Source organism: Colletes latitarsis, unplaced genomic scaffold (assembly GCF_051014445.1).
Source record: "Colletes latitarsis isolate SP2378_abdomen unplaced genomic scaffold, iyColLati1 scaffold0002, whole genome shotgun sequence".
In the NCBI taxonomy this organism is placed as follows: Eukaryota; Metazoa; Arthropoda; class Insecta; order Hymenoptera; family Colletidae; genus Colletes; species Colletes latitarsis.
Window position 1 is genome coordinate 45,280,144 of NW_027488365.1, and position 22,069 is coordinate 45,302,212.

A 22,069-nucleotide genomic window follows, 5' to 3' on the forward strand; every position below is an offset into this window, starting at 1 on the left:
CGATCAATATTTCAGAGGATAACACCGGTTAGGTCTGGGTTAGGTCTGGGTTATGCCCGCATCTGGCTCATGATTTTGCCTTCTTCGCATACTTGTTGGCCAGATCCTGGGTTTTTTTCGTGTTTGAATCACGTAGTAACGTGGTAATACACTGAAGCAGTCAATTAAACCTTGTTTCGATCAATATTTTAGAGGATAACACCGCTTAGGTCTGGGTTAGGTCTGGGTTATGCCCGCATCTGGCTCATGATTTTGCCTTCTTCGCATACTTGTTGGGCAGATCCTGGGTTTTTTTCGTGTTTGAATCACGTAGTAATGTGGTAACACACTGAAGCTGTCAATTAAACCTGGTTTCGATCAATATTTTAGAGGATAACACCGGTTAGGTCTGGGTTAGGTCTGGGTTATGCCCGCATCTGGCTCATGATTTTGCCTTCATCGCATACTTGTTGGCCAGATCCTGGGTTTTTTCCGTGTTTGAATCACGTAGTAATGTGGGAACACACTGAAGCAGTCTTTTAAACCTGGTTTCGATCAATGTTTCAGAGGATAACACCGGTTAGGTCTGGGTTAGGTCTGGGATATGCGCGCATCTGGCTCATGATTTTGCCTTCTTCGCATAGTTGTTGGCCAGATCCTGGGATTTTTTCGTGTTTGAATCACGTAGTAATGTGGTAACACACTGAAGCTGTCAATTAAACCTGGTTTCGATCAATATTTTAGAGGATAACACCGGTTAGGTCTGGGTTAGGTCTGGGTTATGCCCGCATCTGGCTCATGATTTTGCCTTCTTCGCATACTTGTTGGCCAGATCCTGGGTTTTTTTCGTGTTTGAATCACGTAGTAATGTGGTAACACACTGAAGCTGTCAATTAAACCTGGTTTCGATCAATATTTCAGAGGATAACACCGGTTAGGTCTGGGTTAGGTCTGGGTTATGCCCGCATCTGGCTCAAGATTTTGCCTTCTTCGCATACTTGTTGGCCAGATCCTGGGTTTTTTTCGGGTTTGAATCACGTAGTAATGTGGTACCACACAGAAACAGTCCATTAAACCTGGATTCGGACAGTATTTTGGAGGATAACACCGGTTAGGTCTGGGTTAGGTCTGGGTTATGTCCGCACCTGGCTCATGATTTTGCCTTCTTCGCATACTTGTTGGCCAGATCCTGAGTTTTTTTCGTGTTTGAATCACGTAGTAATGTGGTAACACACTGAAGCAGTCAATTAAACCTGGTTTCGATCAATATTTTAGAGGATAACACCGGTTAGGTCTGGGTTAGTTCTGGGTTATGCCCGCATCTGGCTCATGATTTTGCCTTCTTCGCATACTTGTTGGCCAGATCTTGGGTTTTTTTCGTGTTTGAATCACGTAGTAATGTGGTAACACACTGAAGCAGTCAATTAAACCTGGTTTCGATCAATATTTTAGAGGATAACACCGGTTAGGTCTGGGTTAGGTCTGGGTTATGCCCGCATCTGGCTCATGATTTTGCCTTCATCGCATACTTGTTGGCCACATCCTGGGTTTTTTCCGTGTTTGAATCACGTAGTAATGTGGTAACACACTGAAGCAGTCAATTAAACCTGGTTTCGATCAATATTTCAGAGGATAACAACGGTTAGGTCTGGGTTAGGTCTGGGTTATGCCCGCATCTGGCTCATGATTTCGCCTTTTTCGCAAACTTGTTGGCCAGATCCTGGGTATTTTCCGTGTTTGAAACACGTAGTAATGTGGTTACACACTGAAGCAGTCAATTAAACCTGGTTTCGATCAATATTTCAGAGTATAACACCGGTTAGGTCTGGTTTAGGTCTGGGATATGCGCGCATCTGGCTTATACTTTCGCCTTTTTCGCAAACTTGTTGGCCAGATCCTGGGTATTTTCCGTGTTTGAAACACGTAGTAATGTGGTAACACACTGAAGCAGTCAATAATACCTGGTTTCGATCAATATTTTAGAGGATAACACCGGTTAGGTCTGGGTTAGGTCTGGGTTATGCCCGCATCTGGCTCATGATTTTGCCTTCTTCGCATACTTGTTGGGCAGATCCTGGGTTTTTTTCGTGTTTGAATCACGTAGTAATGTGGTAACACGCTGAAGCTGTCAATTAAACCTGGTTTCGATCAATATTTTAGAGGATAACACCGGTTAGGTCTGGGTTAGGTCTGGGTTATGCCCGCATCTGGCTCATGATTTTGCCTTCTTCGCATACTTGTTGGCCAGATCTTGGGTTTTTTTCGTGTTTGAATCACGTAGTAATGTGGTAACACACTGAAGCAGTCAATTAAACCTGGTTTCGATCAATATTTTAGAGGATAACACCGGTTAGGTCTGGGTTAGGTCTGGGTTATGCCCGCATCTGGCTCATGATTTTGCCTTCATCGCATACTTGTTGGCCACATCCTGGGTTTTTTCCGTGTTTGAATCACGTAGTAATGTGGTAACACACTGAAGCAGTCAATTAAACCTGGTTTCGATCAATATTTCAGAGGATAACAACGGTTAGGTCTGGGTTAGGTCTGGGTTATGCCCGCATCTGGCTCATGATTTCGCCTTTTTCGCAAACTTGTTGGCCAGATCCTGGGTATTTTCCGTGTTTGAAACACGTAGTAATGTGGTTACACACTGAAGCAGTCAATTAAACCTGGTTTCGATCAATATTTCAGAGTATAACACCGGTTAGGTCTGGTTTAGGTCTGGGATATGCGCGCATCTGGCTTATACTTTCGCCTTTTTCGCAAACTTGTTGGCCAGATCCTGGGTATTTTCCGTGTTTGAAACACGTAGTAATGTGGTAACACACTGAAGCAGTCAATAATACCTGGTTTCGATCAATATTTTAGAGGATAACACCGGTTAGGTCTGGGTTAGGTCTGGGTTATGCCCGCATCTGGCTCATGATTTTGCCTTCTTCGCATACTTGTTGGGCAGATCCTGGGTTTTTTTCGTGTTTGAATCACGTAGTAATGTGGTAACACGCTGAAGCTGTCAATTAAACCTGGTTTCGATCAATATTTTAGAGGATAACACCGGTTAGGTCTGGGTTAGGTCTGGGTTATGCCCGCATCTGGCTCATGATTTTGCCTTCTTCGCATACTTGTTGGGCAGATCCTGGGGTTTTTTCGTGTTTGAATCACGTAGTAATGTGGTAACACACTGAAGCTGTCAATTAAACCTGGTTTCGATCAATATTTTAGAGGATAACACCGGTTAGGTCTGGGTTAGGACTGGGTTATGCCCGCATCTGGCTCATGATTTTGCCTTCATCGTATACTTGTTGGCCAGATCCTGGGTTTTTTCCGTGTTTGAATCACGTAGTAATGTGGGAACACACTGAAGCAGTCTTTTAAACCTGGTTTCGATCAATGTTTCAGAGGATAACACCGGTTAGGTCTGGGTTAGGTCTGGGATATGCGCGCATCTGGCTCATGATTTTGCCTTCTTCGCATAGTTGTTGGCCAGATCCTGGGATTTTTTCGTTTTTGAATCACGTAGTAATGTGGTAACACACTGAAGCTGTCAATTAAACCTGGTTTCGATCAATATTTTAGAGGATAACACCGGTTAGGTCTGGGTTAGGTCTGGGTTATGCCCGCATCTGGCTCATGATTTTGCCTTCTTCGCATACTTGTTGGCCAGATCCTGGGTTTTTTTCGTGTTTGAATCACGTAGTAATGTGGTAACACACTGAAGCTGTCAATTAAACCTGGTTTCGATCTATATTTCAGAGGATAACACCGGTTAGGTCTGGGTTAGGTCTGGGTTATGCCCGCATTTGGCTCAAGATTTTGCCTTCTTCGCATACTTGTTGGCCAGATCCTGGGTTTTTTTCGGGTTTGAATCACGTAGTAATGTGGTACCACACAGAAACAGTCCATTAAACCTGGATTCGGACAGTACTTTGGAGGATGACACCGGTTAGGTCTGGGTTAGGTCTGGGTTATGTCCGCACCTGGCTCATGATTTTGCCTTCTTCGCATACTTGTTGGCCAGATCCTGAGTTTTTTTCGTGTTTGAATCACGTAGTAATGTGGTAACACACTGAAGCAGTCAATTAAACCTGGTTTCGATCAATATTTTAGAGGATAACACCGGTTAGGTCTGGGTTAGGTCTGGGTTATGCCCGCATCTGGCTCATGATTTTGCCTTCATCGCATACTTGTTGGCCACATCCTGGGTTTTTTCCGTGTTTGAATCACGTAGTAAAGTGGTAACACACTGAAGCAGTCAATTAAACCTGGTTTCGATCAATATTTCAGAGGATAACAACGGTTAGGTCTGGGTTAGGTCTGGGTCATGCCCGCATCTGGCTCATGATTTCGCCTTTTTCGCAAACTTGTTGGCCAGATCCTGGGTATTTTCCGTGTTTGAAACACGTAGTAATGTGGTTACACACTGAAGCAGTCAATTAAACCTGGTTTCGATCAATATTTCAGAGTATAACACCGGTTAGGTCTGGTTTAGGTCTGGGATATGCGCGCATCTGGCTTATACTTTCGCCTTTTTCGCAAACTTGTTGGCCAGATCCTGGGTATTTTCCGTGTTTGAAACACGTAGTAATGTGGTAACACACTGAAGCAGTCAATAATACCTGGTTTCGATCAATATTGTAGAGGATAACACCGGTTAGGTCTGGGTTAGGTCTGGGTTATGCCCGCATCTGGCTCATGATTTTGCCTTCTTCGCATACTTGTTGGGCAGATCCTGGGTTTTTTTCGTGTTTGAATCACGTAGTAATGTGGTAACACACTGAAGCTGTCAATTAAACCTGGTTTCGATCAATATTTTAGAGGATAACACCGGTTAGGTCTGGGTTAGGTGTGGGTTATGCCCGCATCTGGCTCATGATTTTGCCTTCTTCGCATACTTGTTGGCCAGATCCTGGGTTTTTTCCGTGTTTGAATCACGTAGTAATGTGGTACCACACAGAAACAGTCCATTAAACCTGGATTCGGACAGTATTTTGGAGGATAACACCGGTTAGGTCTGGGTTAGGTCTGGGTTATGCCCGCATCTGGCTCATGATTTTGCCTTCTTCGCATACTTGTTGGCCAGATCTTGGGTTTTTTTCGTGTTTGAATCACGTAGTAATGTGGTAACACATTGAGGCAGTCTATTAAACCTGGATTCGGACAGTATTTTAGAGGATAACACCGGTTATGTCTGGGTTAGGTCTGGGATATGCGCGCATCTGGCTTATGCTTTCGCCTTTTTCGCAAACTTGTTGGCCAGATCCTGGGTTTTTTCCGTGTTTGAATCACGTAGTAATGTTGTACCACACTGAGGCAGTCAATTAAACCTGGATTCGGACAATATTTTAGAGGATAACACCGGTTAGGTCTGGGTTAGGTCTGGGTTATGCCCGCATCTGGCTCATGATTTTGCCTTCTTCGCATACTTGTTGGCCAGATCTTGGGATTTTTTCGTGTTTGAATCACGTAGTAATGTGGTAACACACTGAAGCAGTCAATTAAACCTGGTTTCGATCAATATTTTAGAGGATAACACCGGTTAGGTCTGGGTTAGGTCTGGGTTATGCCCGCATCTAGCTCATGATTTTGCCTTCATCGCATACTTGTTGGCCAGATCCTGGGGTTTTTCCGTGTTTGAATCACGTAGTAATGTGGTAACACACTGAAGCAGTCAATTAAACCTGGTTTCGATCAATATTTCAGAGGATAACACCGGTTAGGTCTGGGTTAGGTCTGGGAAATGCGCGCATCTGGCTTATTCTTTCGCCTTCTTCGCATACTTGTTGGCCAGATCCTGGGTTTTTTTCGTGTTTGAATCACGTAGGAATGTGATAACACACTGAAGCAGTCAATTAAACCTGGTTTCGATCAATATTTTACAGGATAACACCGGTTAGGTCTGGGTTAGGTCCGGGATATGCCCGCATCTGCCTCATGATTTTGCCTTCTTCGCATTCTTGTTGGCCAGATCCTAGGTTTTTTCCGTGTTTGAATCACGTAGTAATGTTGTACCACACTGAGGCAGTCAATTAAACCTGGATTCGGACAGTATTTTGGAGGATAACACCGGTTAGGTCTGGGTTAGGTCTGGGTTATGTCCGCACCTGGCTCATGATTTTGCCTTCTTCGCATACTTGTTGGCCAGATCTTGGGTTTTTTTCGTGTTTGAATCACGTAGTAATGTGGTAACACACTGAAGCAGTCAATTAAACCTGGTTTCGATCAATATTTTAGAGGATAACACCGGTTAGGTCTGGGTTAGGTCCGGGATATGCCCGCATCTGGCTCATGATTTTGCCTTCTTCGCATACTTGTTGGCCAGATCCTGGGTTTTCTTCGTGTTTCAATCACGTAGTAATGTAGTAACACACTGATGCAGTCAATTAAACCTGGTTTCGATCAATATTTCAGAGGATAACACCGGTTAGGTCTGGGTTAGGCCTGGGAAATGCGCGCATCTGGCTTATTCTTTCGCCTTCTTCGCATACTTGTTGGCCAGATCCTGGGTTTTTTTCGTGTTTGAATCACGTAGGAATGTGGTAACACACTGAAGCTGTCAATTAAACCTGGTTTCGATCAATATTGTAGAGGATAACACCGGTTAGGTCTGGGTTAGGTCTGGGTTATGCCGGCATCTGGCTCATGATTTTGCCTTCATCGCATACTTGTTGGCCAGATCCTGGGTTTTTTCCGTGTTTGAATCACGTAGTAATGTGGTAACACACTGAAGCTGTCAATTAAACCTGGTTTCGATCAATATTTTAGAGGATAACACCGGTTAGGTCTGGGTTAGGTCTGGGTTATGCCCGCATCTGGCTCATGATTTTGCCTTCTTCGCATACTTGTTGGCCAGATCCTGGGTTTTTTTCGTGTTTGAATCACGTAGTAATGTGGTAACACACTGAAGCAGTCAATTAAACCCGGTTTCGATCAATATTTTAGAGGATAACACCGGTTAGGTCTGGGTTAGGTCTGGGATATGCGCGCATCTGGCTTATGCTTTCGCCTTTTTCGCAAACTTGTTGGCCAGATCCTGGGTTTTTTCCGTGTTTGAATCACGTTGTAATATTGTACCACACTGAGGCAGTCAATTAAACCTGGATTCGGACAGTATTTTGGAGGATAACACCGGTTAGGTCTGGGTTAGGTCTGGGTTATGTCCGCACCTGGCTCATGATTTTGCCTTCTTCGCATACTTGTTGGCCAGATCTTGGGTTTTTTTCGTGTTTGAATCACGTAGTAATGTGGTAACACACTGAAGCAGTCAATTAAACCTGGTTTCGATCAATATTTTAGAGGATAACACCGGTTAGGTCTGGGTTAGGTCTGGGTTATGCCCGCATCCGGCTCATGATTTTGCCTTCTTCGCATACTTGTTGGCCAGATCCTGGGTTTTTTTCGTGTTTGAATCACGTAGTAATGTGGTAACACACTGAAGCAGTCAATTAAACCTGGTTTCGATCAATATTTCAGAGGATAACACCGGTTAGGTCTGGGTTAGGTCTGGAAATGCGCGCATCTGGCTTATTCTTTCGCCTTCTTCGCATACTTGTTGGGCAGATCCTGGGTTTTTTTCGTGTTTGAATCACGTAGTAATGTGGTAACACACTGAAGCTGTCAATTAAACCTGGTTTCGATCAATATTTTAGAGGATAACACCGGTTAGGTCTGGGTTAGGTCTGGGATATGCGCGCATCTGGCTCATGATTTTGCCTTCTTCGCATACTTGTTGGGCAGATCCTGGGTTTTTTTCGTGTTTGAATCACGTAGTAATGTGGTAACACACTGAAGCTGTCAATTAAACCTGGTTTCGATCAATATTTTAGAGGATAACACCGGTTAGGTCTGGGTTAGGTTTGGGTTATGCCCGCATCTGGCTCATGATTTTGCCTTCATCGCATACTTGTTGGCCAGATCCTGGGTTTTTTCCGTGTTTGAATCACGTAGTAATGTGGGAACACACTGAAGCAGTCTTTTAAACCTGGTTTCGATCAATGTTTCAGAGGATAACACCGGTTAGGTCTGGGTTAGGTCTGGGATATGCGCGCATCTGGCTCATGATTTTGCCTTCTTCGCATAGTTGTTGGCCAGATCCTGGGATTTTTTCGTGTTTGAATCACGTAGTAATGTGGTAACACACTGAAGCTGTCAATTAAACCTGGTTTCGATCAATATTTTAGAGGATAACACCGGTTAGGTCTGGGTTAGGTCTGGGTTATGCCCGCATCTGGCTCATGATTTTGCCTTCTTCGCATACTTGTTGGCCAGATCCTGGGTTTTTTTCGTGTTTGAATCACGTAGTAATGTGGTAACACACTGAAGCTGTCAATTAAACCTGGTTTCGATCAATATTTCAGAGGATAACACCGGTTAGGTCTGGGTTAGGTCTGGGTTATGCCCGCATCTGGCTCAAGATTTTGCCTTCTTCGCATACTTGTTGGCCAGATCCTGGGTTTTTTTCGGGTTTGAATCACGTAGTAATGTGGTACCACACAGAAACAGTCCATTAAACCTGGATTCGGACAGTATTTTGGAGGATAACACCGGTTAGGTCTGGGTTAGGTCTGGGTTATGTCCGCACCTGGCTCATGATTTTGCCTTCTTCGCATACTTGTTGGCCAGATCCTGAGTTTTTTTCGTGTTTGAATCACGTAGTAATGTGGTAACACACTGAAGCAGTCAATTAAACCTGGTTTCGATCAATATTTTAGAGGATAACACCGGTTAGGTCTGGGTTAGTTCTGGGTTATGCCCGCATCTGGCTCATGATTTTGCCTTCTTCGCATACTTGTTGGCCAGATCTTGGGTTTTTTTCGTGTTTGAATCACGTAGTAATGTGGTAACACACTGAAGCAGTCAATTAAACCTGGTTTCGATCAATATTTTAGAGGATAACACCGGTTAGGTCTGGGTTAGGTCTGGGCTATGCCCGCATCTGGCTCATGATTTTGCCTTCATCGCATTCTTGTTGGCCACATCCTGGGTTTTTTCCGTGTTCGAATGACGTAGTAATGTGGTAACACACTGAAGCAGTCAATTAAACCTGGTTTCGATCAATATTTCAGAGGATAACAACGGTTAGGTCTGGGTTAGGTCTGGGTTATGCCCGCATCTGGCTCATGATTTCGCCTTTTTCGCAAACTTGTTGGCCAGATCCTGGGTATTTTCCGTGTTTGAAACACGTAGTAATGTGGTAACACACTGAAGCAGTCAATAATACCTGGTTTCGATCAATATTTTAGAGGATAACACCGGTTAGGTCTGGGTTAGGTCTGGGTTATGCCCGCATCTGGCTCATGATTTTGCCTTCTTCGCATACTTGTTGGGCAGATCCTGGGTTTTTTTCGTGTTTGAATCACGTAGTAATGTGGTAACACGCTGAAGCTGTCAATTAAACCTGGTTTCGATCAATATTGTAGAGGATAACACCGGTTAGGTCTGGGTTAGGTCTGGGTTATGCCCGCATCTGGCTCATGATTTTGCCTTCATCGCATACTTGTTGGCCAGATCCTGGGTTTTTTCCGTGTTTGAATCACGTAGTAATGTGGTAACACACTGAAGCTGTCAATTAAACCTGGTTTCGATCAATATTTTAGAGGATAACACCGGTTAGGTCTGGGTTAGGTCTGGGTTATGCCCGCATCTGGCTCATGATTTTGCCTTCATCGCATACTTGTTGGCCAGATCCTGGGTTTTTTCCGTGTTTGAATCACGTAGTAATGTGGTAACACACTGAAGCAGTCAATTAAACCTGGTTTCGATCAATATTTCAGAGGATAACACCGGTTAGGTCTGGGTTAGGTCTGGGAAATGCGCGCATCTGTCTCATGATTTTGCCTTCTTCGCATACTTGTTGGCCAGATCCTGGGTTTTTTTCGTGTTTCAATCACGTAGTAATGTGGTAACACATTGAGGCAGTCTATTAAACCTGGATTCGGACAGTATTTTAGAGGATAACACCGGTTATGTCTGGGTTAGGTCTGGGATATGCGCGCATCTGGCTTATGCTTTCGCCTTTTTCGCAAACTTGTTGGCCAGATCCTGGGTTTTTTCCGTGTTTGAATCACGTAGTAATGTTGTACCACACTGAGGCAGTCAATTAAACCTGGATTCGGACAATATTTTAGAGGATAACACCGGTTAGGTCTGGGTTAGGTCTGGGTTATGCCCGCATCTGGCTCATGATTTTGCCTTCTTCGCATACTTGTTGGCCAGATCTTGGGTTTTTTTCGTGTTTGAATCACGTAGTAATGCGGTAACACACTGAAGCAGTCAATTAAACCTGGTTTCGATCAATATTTTAGAGGATAACACCGGTTAGGTCTGGGTTAGGTCTGGGTTATGCCCGCATCTAGCTCATGATTTTGCCTTCATCGCATACTTGTTGGCCAGATCCTGGGGTTTTTCCGTGTTTGAATCACGTAGTAATGTGGTAACACACTGAAGCAGTCAATTAAACCTGGTTTCGATCAATATTTCAGAGGATAACACCGGTTAGGTCTGGGTTAGGTCTGGGAAATGCGCGCATCTGGCTTATTCTTTCGCCTTCTTCGCATACTTGTTGGCCAGATCCTGGGTTTTTTTCGTGTTTGAATCACGTAGGAATGTGATAACACACTGAAGCAGTCAATTAAACCTGGTTTCGATCAATATTTTACAGGATAACACCGGTTAGGTCTGGGTTAGGTCCGGGATATGCCCGCATCTGGCTCATGATTTTGCCTTCTTCGCATACTTGTTGGCCAGATCCTAGGTTTTTTCCGTGTTTGAATCACGTAGTAATGTCGTACCACACTGAGGCAGTCAATTAAACCTGGATTCGGACAGTATTTTAGAGGATAACACCGGTTAGGTCTGGGTTAGGTCTGGGTTATGCCCGCATCTGGCTCATGATTTTGCCTTCTTCGCATACTTGTTGGCCAGATCTTGGGTTTTTTTCGTGTTTGAATCACGTAGTAATGTGGTAACACACTGAAGCAGTCAATTAAACCTGGTTTCGATCAATATTTTAGAGGATAACACCGTTTAGGTCTGGGTTAGGTCCGGGATATGCCCGCATCTGGCTCATGAATTTGCCTTCTTCGCATACTTGTTGGCCAGATCCTGGGTTTTTTTCGTGTTTGAATCACGTAGTAATGTGGTAACACACTGAAGCTGTCAATTAAACCTGGTTTCCATCAATATTTTAGAGGATAACACCGGTTAGGTCTGGGTTAGGTCTGGGTTATGCCCGCATCTGGCTCATGATTTTGCCTTCTTCGCATACTTGTTGGCCAGATCCTGGGTTTTTTCCGTGTTTGATCACGTAGTAATGTGGTAACACACTGAAGCAGTCAATTAAACCTGGTTTCGATCAATTTTTCAGAGGATAACACCGGTTAGGTCTGGGTTATGCCCGCATCTGGCTCATGATTTTGCCTTCTTCGCATACTTGTTGGCCAGATCCTGGGTTTTTTTCGTGTTTGAATCACGTAGTAATGTGGTAATACACTGAAGCAGTCAATTAAACCTGGTTTCGATCAATATTTTAGAGGATAACACCGGTTAGGTCTGGGTTAGTTCTGGGATATGCGGGCATCTGGCTTATGCTTTCGCCTTTTTCGCAAACTTGTTGGCCAGATCCAGGGTTTTTTCCGTGTTTGAATCACGTAGTAATGTTGTACCACACTGAGGCAGTCAATTAAACCTGGATTCGGACAGTATTTTAGAGGATAACACCGGTTAGGTCTGGGTTAGGTCTGGGTTATGCCCGCATCTGGCTCATGATTTGCCTTCTTCGCATACTTGTTGGCCAGATCCTGGGTTTTCTTCGTGTTTCAATCACGTAGTAATGTAGTAACACACTGATGCAGTCAATTAAACCTGGTTTCGATCAATATTTCAGAGGATAACACCGGTTAGGTCTGGGTTAGGTCTGGGAAATGCGCGCATCTGTCTCATGATTTTGCCTTCTTCGCATACTTGTTGGCCAGATCCTGGGTTTTTTTCGTGTTTCAATCACGTAGTAATGTGGTAACACATTGAGGCAGTCTATTAAACCTGGATTCGGACAGTATTTTAGAGGATAACACCGGTTATGTCTGGGTTAGGTCTGGGATATGCGCGCATCTGGCTTATGCTTTCGCCTTTTTCGCAAACTTGTTGGCTAGATCCTGGGTTTTTTCCGTGTTTGAATCACGTAGTAATGTTGTACCACACTGAGGCAGTCAATTAAACCTGGATTCGGACAATATTTTAGAGGATAACACCGGTTAGGTCTGGGTTAGGTCTGGGTTATGCCCGCATCTGGCTCATGATTTTGCCTTCTTCGCATACTTGTTGGCCAGATCTTGGGTTTTTTCCGTGTTTGAATCACGTAGTAATGTGGTAACACACTGAAGCAGTCAATTAAACCTGGTTTCGATCAATATTTCAGAGGATAACACCGGTTAGGTCTGGGTTAGGTCTGGGAAATGCGCGCATCTGGCTTATTCTTTCGCCTTCTTCGCATACTTGTTGGCCAGATCCTGGGTTTTTTTCGTGTTTGAATCACGTAGGAATGTGATAACACACTGAAGCAGTCAATTAAACCTGGTTTCGATCAATATTTTACAGGATAACACCGGTTAGGTCTGGGTTAGGTCCGGGATATGCCCGCATCTGGCCCATGATTTTGCCTTCTTCGCATACTTGTTGGCCAGATCCTAGGTTTTTTCCGTGTTTGAATCACGTAGTAATGTTGTACCACACTGAGGCAGTCAATTAAACCTGGATTCGGACAGTATTTTAGAGGATAACACCGGTTAGGTCTGGGTTAGGTCTGGGTTATGCCCGCATCTGGCTCATGATTTTGCCTTCCTCGCATACTTGTTGGCCAGATCTTGGGTTTTTTTCGTGTTTGAATCACGTAGTAATGTGGTAACACACTGAAGCAGTCAATTAAACCTGGTTTCGATCAATATTTTAGAGGATAACACCGTTTAGGTCTGGGTTAGGTCCGGGATATGCCCGCATCTGGCTCATGATTTTGCCTTCTTCGCATACTTGTTGGCCAGATCCTGGGTTTTTTTCGTGTTTGAATCACGTAGTAATGTGGTAACACACTGAAGCTGTCAATTAAACCTGGTTTCCATCAATATTTTAGAGGATAACACCGGTTAGGTCTGGGTTAGGTCTGGGTTATGCCCGCATCTGGCTCATGATTTTGCCTTCTTCGCATACTTGTTGGCCAGATCCTGGGTATTTTCCGTGTTTGAAACACGTAGTAATGTGGTAACACACTGAAGCAGTCAATAAAACCTGGTTTCGATCAATATTTTAGAGGATAAGACCGGTTAGGTCTGGGTTAGGTCTGGGATTTGCGCCCATCTGGCTTATACTTTCGCCTTTTTCGCATACTTGTTGGCCAGATCCTGGGTTTTTTTCGTGTTTCAATCACGTAGTAATGTGGTAACACACTGAGGCAGTCTATTAAACCTGGACTCGGACAGTATTTTAGAGGATAACACCGGTTAGGTCTGGGTTAGGTCTGGGTTATGCGCGCATCTGGCTTATACTTTCGCCTTTTTCGCAAACTTGTTGGCCAGATCCTGGGTATTTTCCGTGTTTGAAACACGTAGTAATGTGGTAACACACTGAAGCAGTCAATAATACCTGGTTTCGATCAATATTTTAGAGGATAACACCGGTTAGGTCTGGGTTAGGTCTGGGTTATGCCCGCATCTGGCTCATGATTTTGCCTTCTTCGCATACTTGTTGGGCAGATCCTGGGTTTTTTTCGTGTTTGAATCACGTAGTAATGTGGTAACACACTGAAGCTGTCAATTAAACCTGGTTTCGATCAATATTGTAGAGGATAACACCGGTTAGGTCTGGGTTAGGTCTGGGTTATGCCCGCATCTGGCTCATGATTTTGCCTTCATCGCATACTTGTTGGCCAGATCCTGGGTTTTTTCCGTGTTTGAATCACGTAGTAATGTGGTAACACACTGAAGCTGTCAATTAAACCTGGTTTCGATCAATATTTTAGAGGATAACACCGGTTAGGTCTGGGTTAGGTCTGGGTTATGCCCGCATCTGGCTCATGATTTTGCCTTCTTCGCATACTTGTTGGCCAGATCCTGGGTTTTTTTCGTGTTTGAATCACGTAGTAATGTGGTAACACACTGAAGCAGTCAATTAAACCCGGTTTCGATCAATATTTTAGAGGATAACACCGGTTAGGTCTGGGTTAGGTCTGGGATATGCGCGCATCTGGCTTATGCTTTCGCCTTTTTCGCAAACTTGTTGGCCAGATCCTGGGTTTTTTCCGTGTTTGAATCACGTAGTAATGTTGTACCACACTGAGGCAGTCAATTAAACCTGGATTCGGACAGTATTTTGGAGGATAACACCGGTTAGGTCTGGGTTAGGTCTGGGTTATGTCCGCACCTGGCTCATGATTTTGCCTTCTTCGCATACTTGTTGGCCAGATCCTGGGTTTTTTTCGTGTTTGAATCACGTAGTAATGTGGTAACACACTGAAGCAGTCAATTAAACCTGGTTTCGATCAATATTTTAGAGGATAACACCGGTTAGGTCTGGGTTAGTTCTGGGTTATGCCCGCATCTGGCTCATTATTTTGCCTTCTTCGCATACTTGTTGGCCAGATCTTGGGTTTTTTTCGTGTTTGAATCACGTAGTAATGTGGTAACACACTGAAGCAGTCAATTAAACCTGGTTTCGATCAATATTTTAGAGGATAACACCGGTTAGGTCTGGGTTAGGTCTGGGTTATGCCCGCATCTGGCTCATGATTTTGCCTTCATCGCATACTTGTTGGCCACATCCTGGGTTTTTTCCGTGTTTGAATCACGTAGTAAAGTGGTAACACACTGAAGCAGTCAATTAAACCTGGTTTCGATCAATATTTCAGAGGATATCAACGGTTAGGTCTGGGTTAGGTCTGGGTTATGCCCGCATCTGGCTCATGATTTCGCCTTTTTCGCAAACTTGTTGGCCAGATCCTGGGTATTTTCCGTGTTTGAAACACGTAGTAATGTGGTTACACACTGAAGCAGTCAATTAAACCTGGTTTCGATCAATATTTCAGAGTATAACACCGGTTAGGTCTGGTTTAGGTCTGGGATATGCGCGCATCTGGCTTATACTTTCGCCTTTTTCGCAAACTTGTTGGCCAGATCCTGGGTATTTTCCGTGTTTGAAACACGTAGTAATGTGGTAACACACTGAAGCAGTCAATAATACCTGGTTTCGATCAATATTGTAGAGGATAACACCGGTTAGGTCTGGGTTAGGTCTGGGTTATGCCCGCATCTGGCTCATGATTTTGCCTTCTTCGCATACTTGTTGGGCAGATCCTGGGTTTTTTTCGTGTTTGAATCACGTAGTAATGTGGTAACACGCTGAAGCTGTCAATTAAACCTGGTTTCGATCAATATTGTAGAGGATAACACCGGTTAGGTCTGGGTTAGGTCTGGGTTATGCCCGCATCTGGCTCATGATTTTGCCTTCATCGCATACTTGTTGGCCAGATCCTGGGATTTTTCCGTGTTTGAATCACGTAGTAATGTGGTAACACACTGAAGCTGTCAATTAAACCTGGTTTCGATCAATATTTTAGAGGATAACACCGGTTAGGTCTGGGTTAGGTGTGGGTTATGCCCGCATCTGGCTCATGATTTTGCCTTCTTCGCATACTTGTTGGCCAGATCCTGGGTTTTTTCCGTGTTTGAATCACGTAGTAATGTGGTACCACACAGAAACAGTCCATTAAACCTGGATTCGGACAGTATTTTGGAGGATAACACCGGTTAGGTCTGGGTTAGGTCTGGGTTATGTCCGCACCTGGCTCATGATTTTGCCTTCTTCGCATACTTGTTGGCCAGATCCTGGGTTTTTTTCGTGTTTGAATCACGTAGTAATGTGGTAACACACTGAAGCAGTCAATTAAACCTGGTTTCGATCAATATTTTAGAGGATAACACCGGTTAGGTCTGGGTTAGGTCTGGGTTATGCCCGCATCTGGCTCATGATTTTGCCTTCATCGCATACTTCTTGGCCAGATCCTGGGTTTTTTCCGTGTTTGAATCACGTAGTAATGTGGTAACACACTGAAGCAGTCAATTAAACCTGGTTTCGATCAATATTTCAGAGGATAACACCGGTTAGGTCTGGGTTAGGTCTGGAAATGCGCGCATCTGGCTTATTCTTTCGCCTTCTTCGCATACTTGTTGGCCAGATCCTGGGTTTTTTTCGTGTTTGAATCACGTAGGAATGTGGTAACACACTGAAGCAGTCAATTAAACCTGGTTTCGATCAATATTTTTGATGATAACACCGGTTAGGTCTGGGTTAGGTCCGGGATATGCCCGCATCTGGCTCATGATTTTGCCTTCTTCGCATACTTGTTGGCCAGATCCTGGGTTTTTTTCGTGTTTGAATCACGTAGTAACGTGGTAACACACTGAAGCAGTCAATTAAACCTGGTTTCGATCAATTTTTCAGAGGATAACACCGGTTAGGTCTGGGTTATGCCCGCATCTGGCTCATGGTTTTGCCTTCTTCGCATACTTGTTGGCCAGATCCTGGGTTTTTTTCGTGTTTGAATCACGTAGTAATGTGGTAACACATTGAGGCAGTCTATTAAACCTGGATTCGGACAGTATTTTAGAGGATAACACCGGTTATGTCTGGGTTAGGTCTGGGATATGCGCGCATCTGGCTTATGCTTTCGCCTTTTTCGCAAACTTGTTGGCCAGATCCTGGGTTTTTTCCGTGTTTGAATCACGTAGTAATGTTGTACCACACTGAGGCAGTCAATTAAACCTGGATTCGGACAATATTTTAGAGGATAACACCGGTTAGGTCTGGGTTAGGTCTGGGTTATGCCCGCATCTGGCTCATGATTTTGCCTTCTTCGCATACTTGTTGGCCAGATCTTGGGATTTTTTCGTGTTTGAATCACGTAGTAATGTGGTAACACACTGAAGCAGTCAATTAAACCTGGTTTCGATCAATATTTTAGAGGATAACACCGGTTAGGTCTGGGTTAGGTCTGGGTTATGCCCGCATCTAGCTCATGATTTTGCCTTCATCGCATACTTGTTGGCCAGATCCTGGGGTTTTTCCGTGTTTGAATCAAGTAGTAATGTGGTAACACACTGAAGCAGTCAATTAAACCTGGTTTCGATCAATATTTCAGAGGATAACACCGGTTAGGTCTGGGTTAGGTCTGGGAAATGCGCGCATCTGGCTTATTCTTTCGCCTTCTTCGCATACTTGTTGGCCAGATCCTGGGTTTTTTTCGTGTTTGAATCACGTAGGAATGTGATAACACACTGAAGCAGTCAATTAAACCTGGTTTCGATCAATATTTTACAGGATAACACCGGTTAGGTCTGGGTTAGGTCCGGGATATGCCCGCATCTGGCTCATGATTTTGCCTTCTTCGCATACTTGTTGGCCAGATCCTAGGTTTTTTCCGTGTTTGAATCACGTAGTAATGTTGTACCACACTGAGGCAGTCAATTAAACCTGGATTCGGACAGTATTTTGGAGGATAACACCGGTTAGGTCTGGGTTAGGTCTGGGTTATGTCCGCACCTGGCTCATGATTTTGCCTTCTTCGCATACTTGTTGGCCAGATCTTGGGTTTTTTTCGTGTTTGAATCACGTAGTAATGTGGTAACACACTGAAGCAGTCAATTAAACCTGGTTTCGATCAATATTTTAGAGGATAACACCGGTTAGGTCTGGGTTAGGTCCGGGATATGCCCGCATCTGGCTCATGATTTTGCCTTCTTCGCATACTTGTTGGCCAGATCCTGGGTTTTTTTCGTGTTTGAATCACGTAGTAATGTGGTAACACACTGAAGCTGTCAATTAAACCTGGTTTCCATCAATATTTTAGAGGATAACACCGGTTAGGTCTGGGTTAGGTCTGGGTTATGCCCGCATCTGGCTCATGATTTTGCCTTCTTCGCATACTTGTTGGCCAGATCCTGGGTATTTTCCGTGTTTGAAACACGTAGTAATGTGGTAACACACTGAAGCAGTCAATAAAACCTGGTTTCGATCAATATTTTAGAGGATAACACCGGTTAGGTCTGGGTTAGGTCTGGGTTATGCCCGCATCTGGCTCATGATTTTGCCTTCATCGCATACTTGTTGGCCAGATCCTGGGTTTTTTCCGTGTTTGAATCACGTAGTAATGTGGGAACACACTGAAGCAGTCTTTTAAACCTGGTTTCGATCAATGTTTCAGAGGATAACACCGGTTAGGTCTGGGTTAGGTCTGGGATATGCGCGCATCTGGCTCATGATTTTGCCTTCTTCGCATAGTTGTTGGTCAGATCCTGGGATTTTTTCGTGTTTGAATCACGTAGTAATGTGGTAACACACTGAAGCTGTCAATTAAACCTGGTTTCGATCAATATTTTAGAGGATAACACCGGTTAGGTCTGGGTTAGGTCTGGGTTATGCCCGCATCTGGCTCATGATTTTGCCTTCTTCGCATACTTGTTGGCCAGATCCTGGGTTTTTTTCGTGTTTGAATCACGTAGTAATGTGGTAACACACTGAAGCTGTCAATTAAACCTGGTTTCGATCAATATTTCAGAGGATAACACCGGTTAGGTCTGGGTTAGGTCTGGGTTATGCCCGCATCTGGCTCAAGATTTTGCCTTCTTCGCATACTTGTTGGCCAGATCCTGGGTTTTTTTCGGGTTTGAATCACGTAGTAATGTGGTACCACACAGAAACAGTCCATTAAACCTGGATTCGGACAGTATTTTGGAGGATAACACCGGTTAGGTCTGGGTTAGGTCTGGGTTATGTCCGCACCTGGCTCATGATTTTGCCTTCTTCGCATACTTGTTGGCCAGATCCTGAGTTTTTTTCGTGTTTGAATCACGTAGTAATGTGGTAACACACTGAAGCAGTCAATTAAACCTGGTTTCGATCAATATTTTAGAGGATAACACCGGTTAGGTCTGGGTTAGTTCTGGGTTATGCCCGCATCTGGCTCATGATTTTGCCTTCTTCGCATACTTGTTGGCCAGATCTTGGGTTTTTTTCGTGTTTGAATCACGTAGTAATGTGGTAACACACTGAAGCAGTCAATTAAACCTGGTTTCGATCAATATTTTAGAGGATAACACCGGTTAGGTCTGGGTTAGGTCTGGGTTATGCCCGCATCTGGCTCATGATTTTGCCTTCATCGCATACTTGTTGGCCACATCCTGGGTTTTTTCCGTGTTCGAATCACGTAGTAATGTGGTAACACACTGAAGCAGTCAATTAAACCTGGTTTCGATCAATATTTCAGAGGATAACAACGGTTAGGTCTGGGTTAGGTCTGGGTTATGCCCGCATCTGGCTCATGATTTCGCCTTTTTCGCAAACTTGTTGGCCAGATCCTGGGTATTTTCCGTGTTTGAAACACGTAGTAATGTGGTAACACACTGAAGCAGTCAATAATACCTGGTTTCGATCAATATTTTAGAGGATAACACCGGTTAGGTCTGGGTTAGGTCTGGGTTATGCCCGCATCTGGCTCATGATTTTGCCTTCTTCGCATACTTGTTGGGCAGATCCTGGGTTTTTTTCGTGTTTGAATCACGTAGTAATGTGGTAACACGCTGAAGCTGTCAATTAAACCTGGTTTCGATCAATATTGTAGAGGATAACACCGGTTAGGTCTGGGTTAGGTCTGGGTTATGCCCGCATCTGGCTCATGATTTTGCCTTCATCGCATACTTGTTGGCCAGATCCTGGGTTTTTTCCGTGTTTGAATCACGTAGTAATGTGGTAACACACTGAAGCTGTCAATTAAACCTGGTTTCGATCAATATTTTAGAGGATAACACCGGTTAGGTCTGGGTTAGGTCTGGGTTATGCCCGCATCTGGCTCATGATTTTGCCTTCATCGCATACTTGTTGGCCAGATCCTGGGTTTTTTCCGTGTTTGAATCACGTAGTAATGTGGTAACACACTGAAGCAGTCAATTAAACCTGGTTTCGATCAATATTTCAGAGGATAACACCGGTTAGGTCTGGGTTAGGTCTGGAAATGCGCGCATCTGGCTTATTCTTTCGCCTTCTTCGCATACTTGTTGGCCAGATCCTGGGTTTTTTTCGTGTTTGAATCACGTAGGAATGTGGTAACACACTGAAGCAGTCAATTAAACCTGGTTTCGATCAATATTTTTGAGGATAACACCGGTTAGGTCTGGGTTAGGTCCGGGATATGCCCGCATCTGGCTCATGATTTTGCCTTCTTCGCATACTTGTTGGCCAGATCCTGGGTTTTTTTCGTGTTTGAATCACGTAGTAACGTGGTAACACACTGAAGCAGTCAATTAAACCTGGTTTCGATCAATTTTTCAGAGGATAACACCGGTTAGGTCTGGGTTATGCCCGCATCTGGCTCATGATTTTGCCTTCTTCGCATACTTGTTGGCCAGATCCTGGGTTTTTTTCGTGTTTCAATCACGTAGTAATGTAGTAACACACTGATGCAGTCAATTAAACCTGGTTTCGATCAATATTTCAGAGGATAACACCGGTTAGGTCTGGGTTAGGTCTGGGAAATGCGCGCATCTGTCTCATGATTTTGCCTTCTTCGCATACTTGTTGGCCAGATCCTGGGTTTTTTTCGTGTTTCAATCACGTAGTAATGTGGTAACACATTGAGGCAGTCTATTAAACCTGGATTCGGACAGTATTTTAGAGGATAACACCGGTTATGTCTGGGTTAGGTCTGGGATATGCGCGCATCTGGCTTATGCTTTCGCCTTTTTCGCAAACTTGTTGGCCAGATCCTGGGTTTTTTCCGTGTTTGAATCACGTAGTAATGTTGTACCACACTGAGGCAGTCAATTAAACCTGGATTCGGACAATATTTTAGAGGATAACACCGGTTAGGTCTGGGTTAGGTCTGGGTTATGCCCGCATCTGGCTCATGATTTTGCCTTCTTCGAATACTTGTTGGCCAGATCTTGGGTTTTTTTCGTGTTTGAATCACGTAGTAATGCGGTAACACACTGAAGCAGTCAATTAAACCTGGTTTCGATCAATATTTTAGAGGATAACACCGGTTAGGTCTGGGTTAGGTCTGGGTTATGCCCGCATCTAGCTCATGATTTTGCCTTCATCGCATACTTGTTGGCCAGATCCTGGGGTTTTTCCGTGTTTGAATCACGTAGTAATGTGGTAACACACTGAAGCAGTCAATTAAACCTGGTTTCGATCAATATTTCAGAGGATAACACCGGTTAGGTCTGGGTTAGGTCTGGGAAATGCGCGCATCTGGCTTATTCTTTCGCCTTCTTCGCATACTTGTTGGCCAGATCCTGGGTTTTTTTCGTGTTTGAATCACGTAGGAATGTGATAACACACTGAAGCAGTCAATTAAACCTGGTTTCGATCAATATTTTACAGGATAACACCGGTTAGGTCTGGGTTAGGTCCGGGATATGCCCGCATCTGGCTCATGATTTTGCCTTCTTCGCATACTTGTTGGCCAGATCCTAGGTTTTTTCCGTGTTTGAATCACGTAGTAATGTCGTACCACACTGAGGCAGTCAATTAAACCTGGATTCGGACAGTATTTTAGAGGATAACACCGGTTAGGTCTGGGTTAGGTCTGGGTTATGCCCGCATCTGGCTCATGATTTTGCCTTCTTCGCATACTTGTTGGCCAGATCTTGGGTTTTTTTCGTGTTTGAATCACGTAGTAATGTGGTAACACACTGAAGCAGTCAATTAAACCTGGTTTCGATCAATATTTTAGAGGATAACACCGTTTAGGTCTGGGTTAGGTCCGGGATATGCCCGCATCTGGCTCATGAATTTGCCTTCTTCGCATACTTGTTGGCCAGATCCTGGGTTTTTTTCGTGTTTGAATCACGTAGTAATGTGGTAACACACTGAAGCTGTCAATTAAACCTGGTTTCCATCAATATTTTAGAGGATAACACCGGTTAGGTCTGGGTTAGGTCTGGGTTATGCCCGCATCTGGCTCATGATTTTGCCTTCTTCGCATACTTGTTGGCCAGATCCTGTGTTTTTTCCGTGTTTGATCACGTAGTAATGTGGTAACACACTGAAGCAG